Source organism: Stegastes partitus, unplaced genomic scaffold (assembly GCF_000690725.1).
Source record: "Stegastes partitus isolate 25-593 unplaced genomic scaffold, Stegastes_partitus-1.0.2 Scaffold2197, whole genome shotgun sequence".
Lineage (NCBI taxonomy): Eukaryota > Metazoa > Chordata > Actinopteri > Pomacentridae > Stegastes > Stegastes partitus.
This window is the reverse complement of record NW_007579928.1, coordinates 47,935-55,011: the sequence shown is the minus strand read 5'-3', so window position 1 is coordinate 55,011 and position 7,077 is coordinate 47,935.

The following is a 7,077-nucleotide window of genomic DNA, read 5'->3' as shown; positions in this document are numbered from 1 at the left end:
AAATTACATTATGCAGCTCAGAAGACAACATTCACTCAGCTGCAACCAACAGCCAGATGACAGAAGTTTGGAGATTTCAGATGAACTGCAGGCTGTGGTTACACAGAGCAGAGAGGACATGGCACAAGAGACTGAAAGGGGGAAAAAATAGAACAAACTGGATCAATATAATAAATGCAGCTTGGCTTAAAAACAGTAAACAGAGGAGCAAGCTGTCAGCGAGTTGTTGGAAGATACATTCAGCATGGTGAAACATCTTTCTAGAGTTGATGTTGCAGAGCAGGATGACAAATGCAGAGTTCGTAGAGGTTGTAAAAATGTAAACAGGACAAATCAAATAGCTAACTATTTATGACTTTAAAGGTTCATTCCACTCAAACTCCTACTTTCTTGAGGGTTTGTTTGACTCAAAATGCTGCTTTCTGTACAAGTATGTATAATTTTAATGGTTTATACTTCCCAACATACTACTTTGTATCCAAGTCCCTTTAGATTTAAGGGGTTTTTTTTCACCTAAATTGAATTTCTTAGTAAACCAGCTATGGTTATAAAGGTTTATTCTGCTCAAAGGTGTGCATGGGCCTTTTTTTTTGCCATTGTCTGTGGTCTAGAAAAGCTAGATACTCTTTGGCGTGAACAGGCGATGGGCATGTTATCTGGCTAAGAAAAAGTAATACAAACACATGCTCCTGCAGCAGTAGAAAGGCAGTTATCTCAATCAATTTAAAAGGATGTACAGTGGTTACACTACTGCAGTGAAAAATGAGCCCACAGTGAGTAGAAATGTGAAATGAAATGATTTAACGTGTTGTTTCCCCCTCTGAAATGCTCAAATAAACCCCCATGCTTAGGGGTGATGCAGTATGATTAATTAACAAGTTTTTCAATAAGGACTTTCACACTTGGTCTGATGAGCTCATACGTTCGCAAGCAGGCCTATTTATAACCGCCGCCTGCACCACAATACTCCACATCCTAATAACAGTTTGTGAAACCAGCGTCGATGAGGTCAGTCTTAGTAGAAAAAAAAATATATATATCGTTAGCAGCTCTGTGGCGGCGTGAAGAATGTCACCACTTACCGGCCCACTTTTCCTGGCGGACTCACAATCGATTAGAAAACGACCACCTGTGACCGCAGAACCAAGCGCTGATTGAAATATTAATGCGCTGACCTGATGGTGGAGTTCAAGAATCCCAGTGGTTTTAAATCATTTAAATATTATTTAACCCTGTATAGAATTCACAGCAATTTTTCTTTATGCGAAATACTTTTTTTTTTCTTTTTTTTTTTGCATAAACACGCTGAAATAGAAGCGTCACCGTCTACTTTAAGGCAGGGTTGAGAGGTTTGGGATGCGAATAATGTCTATAGCGCTTTGAGGACAGAGCTATAAATAGCCTTACTTGCTCGAAAGAGGAGGAGGAGGAGGAGGAGGGGGGGACGATATAAAATCCCAGCCAAGGTAGTGTCACACCGTCTGCTCCACTGTCCTCTGACGGGGGAGACGAGGGCAGCTCCGGCCGCTGAGTGTCCTCAGCAGGTGCGCTGCAAGTTCATCAATCATCCCCCCTGTGCGCAGAGAGAACCGAGGCAGAGCTGCACAGAACTTTTCCTGCCGCTGCATCATGCAATCTGCACAAATATCCTACCTTAAACTCTCCTCTTGGTGTTAAATCATGAGGTGATTACCAGGATGATCAAAGCATGGATGCATCAGGAATTATGACAGAGGATGCTTATTGCAAAAAAAAAAAAAAGGCGATCATTTTTCTTATTGTTGCATAACCCAAAATTCCAAATGTGCATGTTTTGACAGCTGCATACACTTTGCAATGATGCACCACCTATAAATAGCACCTGTAACGTCCACAAAAGTGCACAAACAGGATCATTAAAATGGAAACAGTGCCACCTGCTGGTGTCTTTGTCCACACCTACCTGGGACTGGGGGCGATGCAGTTGCACAATCACGCAATAAATTTGGTCTTACACATCCAGTTGTTGCAACATTACTAGCTAACAAAGAGCAATTGTTCCTCGTTGCATTCAAGTGTGTAACTTTAAAGCCAAGAAGGAACAATGAAGCTGCACTTTGCATTCGTGCTCTTTCCCGCTCTTCAGGTTGCACAAGTGGTGAGAATGTCGGTGACACAAAAATAATAAAAACGTAGATGCTTTTATCTCCGGCAGGAACAATGCCTGACTGATTATGTGATTAGCAGAGATTATATGCAGATTTGTCATCGTCATAAATCTACAGCTGTCCGCGGACTCACATTTTTATTTGTCACTTCAAAGCATTCTTCAGAACCTCTCCTTAGTTTACTGTTAGGCCCGGTGGACAAATGTCTTCCCTTTCGGAGGGGAAGAACAAAGCATCTGTTGCTACCTGTTTCCCACATTACAGCTCAACAAATCGTGTGGAGACGCCCAGGTTGGTTCAAAATATGAACCTTGTCTTGTTTCTATTTGGGCCTCATTATGCCTTAGTTTCTATAGATTTGCAGGACACAGTACATGACAACAACTTGTTAACAATGTGACCTTTGTCTCTACATCAGCACTCCAGGAGCAGTGGTGGGAATTTGAGAGCTGAAATCCTCTTGCCACTGTCCTGCAGCAGCTGGGCCTGACCCAGTGGGTGACACCACTTTCATCCCAGGACCCTGACCGTCCAGCTGTGTGCTATCTCTCATCCTGACATGCAGACAGACGGGGGCGCAGCAAAACACCGGCGCATCTGAAGGCGTGATCCTGCACGGACGTCACAGTGGCCGTCTCATCTCTGTGCAGGACCCCGCAGCTGGCATCTGGACACTAAACACCGTGCCATTTCCCAGCAAGATGTTCACACAGGAATGTTGTGAGATTTGTAGTCGAGACAAATGTGCAAACATCCAATTGTCAGAATATTCAGCAAGTATAATTTCTGCCTTTGCATTAGGGTAAAAGTAACAGTATCTATGTCTCAAAGGTTTGAACAAAGGTCAGTAATAAGCAATCACATGTATTTTTTAAGACCTTTAGGACAGATATGTGTCAATATGTAACTTTATTCTTGCTTCAGTCTTGTATTGTGGTTACAGTGAAGTCAGCAATCGCTTCCTCACATATCAAACGAAATGAAATTTATACGTAGCTCTAGTGTGTATTTCTGATTTTGGTTTGGTTGAAAATTTTTAGTTTGTATTAGATTTAACTTCGTTGTCATTACACAAAGTACAAGTACTAAAGAAAGCAGTTTTGCCTGGAAGCAGAAGTGCAGAAGCAGCAGTAAAGTGCATTACATACAGTATGGATACACACAGTGTGAACAGATTTAGCACAAACACATTGATTATATGAATATGAACGATAAGGATACAATATAAGATAGACTACTGCACATAGACAGGTAGGAATAAACAGTGGTATGAACATTATAAACTGTATAAACAGTATGGATAGTATATATGTTTGCATTATTTACACAGTATGAACTGTAGAAACAATGTGGATAGTATAAATAGCAGTAGTAGTATTACTTTCAAGTCAGCATGTTTATTCAGAGCATAAACAGTGCATACGCTGCACTAAATTACTGCATAAATACAGGCAATTCTAACAGTAGTGTTCTGTTTTTCCAAAATACAAATAAATATTGTAAAATCTGATTCTTCTTTTTTGGAGCCACAACCAAGAATGACAGTTAACAGCAGGCTACTGTCAAAATCTATGGTGCGAATTTTAAAAAAAAGGTTTCTGCTGAACAATACACAAAGTACTTGTGGCTCGATTTCAACATCTAAGAATATTATCACCAGCTTTATAAGATGCCTTTATGCAGATTTTCTTTTACATGAAGTGAAATTGTTTTTTATATTCAATAGTCTACTAAACCTGTCTTAGATTTTTTTTTATATTCATATATGCATTTTGAAATGTTAAACAGAGTTGGTAGATCTCAATTCTGCATGATAAAGTGTAAGGAAACACTGTTATGGTATATGTTGACAATTTACAGAAGTGTTTATAGCTTTTAAATGTCTAATATGTTGTCATTTACAGGTAGCTAGAGTTATAATTAATGTCGATCACAGTGACAACACCATAATATAAATACAGTATATTATTTAAAAGTGCAATGACAGTGAACCTAATATTCTACGGGAGCGTGCTGTACGTTATTAGCATATTCAAATATCCCCTTCACTTCCTGATAAACTAAGATGAGGTTATTATATATTTTTTGTCTTTCTCTTGCTCTGTCTCTCGCTCTCTCTCTCTCTCTCTCAAACGCCCACGCTAAGAGTCCTGTAAACATCTTTAAAGCGAGCTGAAAGCTGTGGAGGTATGTGTGTGTGTGAGCATCTGTTTTCTTCATTTATGCATTTACGCCGCTGTTTCTTTTCCTCCTAATTTCATTTGTGGGAAACCTTTTTCCATCACAGCCTCCCCAGTGAGAAAGTATTTCTGCTGGGGTTACTTTGGCCTTTTGGGGGGCTTAGAGACAGATCCAGGAGGATTACCCCCCCAGCAAAGGTGACCAGCCTATACCCAAAATCATCCACATAGCTGCCACAGCCTGTTCCCTCTCCCCACTGCACTGAAACATGAGACTGCCCTTAAAAGTTGGTGAACATTACCCACATTCTTTCACAAGAGCCCTGCTGCCTCCCTCACTCACTAAACTGTACTAATTTGTCAAAGTGCTTTTTTTTCCCCCTCCTAATGGCACAGGTGCCACTTGAGTGGATGGCAATCACTGGCAGTGTTCACCTCTGCACCCTGCGTGGAAGCTTAAGACAGGTAGCTGCCACGATGGTGAATAAGTAACAGTAAATGATTATAGCTAACAGGTTTATGTGGTGACAAGTGTTAGGTGTACTCATTTTTTAATGCACTCGCACATTATGTTCTTGTTTTACATGTGCACGGAGCTGTTAAAGCTGAAAAGGCTGCACCGCAAGCATCAAATGACTACATTCGCTACAATAAGACGTGATTGTACGGCACTCGTAATATATAGCTGCAGCTCTTCCAGTTCTAAATTGCTATGTACTCTGCGAACTTTACAATCTAAATGTACTGTGTCTCTGACAGAGCCATTGAGTCACTGAGGACACCACAGACAGACAGTTTTGTGTCCCAGCCTTTTGGCGCTCTTCCATTATGTCATTCCTGCCTGTCTCGTCTCTGGTACTTTGACTGGACAGAGGAAATTACTGTCCCACATCATCAGCTGTTGTGCCTCCAACATTCCATAAATGATTCAAACATTCAAGAACAGACACCCTTATTCTCAGGGTTATTAACGCATACCTCTCTCCGTTTGAATCAAATATCATTTGCAATTTTTTGATAAAGGTAAAATGTGAGATGAAATCATATTCACCGCACAGAAGGGAATGTTTGGTACAAAATCACATCTATTTCTTTCAGTGGAAAAGAAATGAAAAGTTACCACTGCTATTAAAATTGTGACTTATATTGCAGTATCTGTCAAAAAATAACAGCAGTATGATTTTGTTTGCCTATCATTCAACCCCAGGAGGAACTGAATACTATGGCTGAACAATTCACTGATTTAAAAAAAAAATGCAATCTGCAGATCGCAAAGACTTCAGTTCAGAATAAATGTTCCACAGCAGTTTAGGCCCAAGATTCAAACTGGTGCGTCTGTGGTTTTACAAATAAATGGCCCCCTCCTTGTGTAACAGTCTTTTTATGGTATCTCATGTAGTAATGCTCCATAACATGTTTGAAAATATTTTACACAAAATATTTGACTGAGAAAAAATGATATTCCTAATAAAATCACAGTATCTGACAGAAAAATCACATTTAAATATTTTTTCCCAAATCATTCAGCTGTAGTTTTCAAATTAAGAAAAGTTGCTTCACCTTAACACAAATTATTATTAATTTTATCACATGAAATGCTACAAAAGTTTGCATAAGTCAAAAATTCCTTCAAATTCCCTTTGTGTGTATTCAATTTTGAATGCATTAAATTGATACACAGAGGCTGCTTTCAAAGCTTGCTTGTAATTGAAAAGAAAGTCACTAGGGGGCCATATGTTACCACGTTTTGCCATCAGAACTTTTTACATGTTGCATTTAAAACCCACCAATTTGTGAGACACAGAAAAGTCCAGAGGCTTTTGTTATCTGCACAAAATTTCACAGATGCCTCAATTAACTGATTATTACATACATTTGTTATATAGTATTTCGTTAGTGTGGTTACCTTATTCACAAAGCGTGAGCCAGTGATCAGTCAGCTGACTCTTATCTCTTCATATTGTCAACATTGGGGCTGTAACTAACACATATTTTCGGCTGATTAGTTGCTTGGTCTATAAAATGTCAGAAAATGATGATACATGTTAATCAATGTTTCCTAAAGTCCATAATGCCAAATATTACCAAAGATATTCAGTGTAAAGTCGTAAAGGAGGGGGAAAAAATCAGAAAATATTCATATTTAAGAAGGTGGAATCCGAGAATTTTCTTTTTTTCCCCCTAAAGAAATACTTAAACAGATTAATCGATTATCAAAACAGTTGGCAATTGATTAAATAGCTGGAAACTAATCGATTAATCTTTGCAACTCCAGTCAACCTATCTAGCCCTCAGTGGCAGCCCCTGAGTTGTGTCCAGTGCAAATATGGTTCACGCACTTGTAGAAGTTCAACATGAGTCACAGTGTGTAAATAGAATGATAATCAGCTGTTACTAAAACAACTCAACTGAGCAATGTAGCTCGATATATTTATTCAAGAGAGAGCACCATTGGTGCACTATGATGTGAGTTACTTCTGTCTTTGCATTAGAGTACACTTCAGAGTAATAGCAACTATATCAAGAAAAACATTTCTTTCCAATGTGTAAAAAAAAAAGTGCAGCAATAAGTGATCACATTGAATTTTATTTATTTATATTTTTAACAGCTTGGGTGAATACTAGAAGGCACGTTTTATTGGTAATGTTATATCTGTGAAATAGAGATTTAGGAAGATTAAAAAGTTAATTAATTTCTCTTGTTTCTATGGGACTTTACTGTTTAATCATGCTGCATTATGGTTACAGTA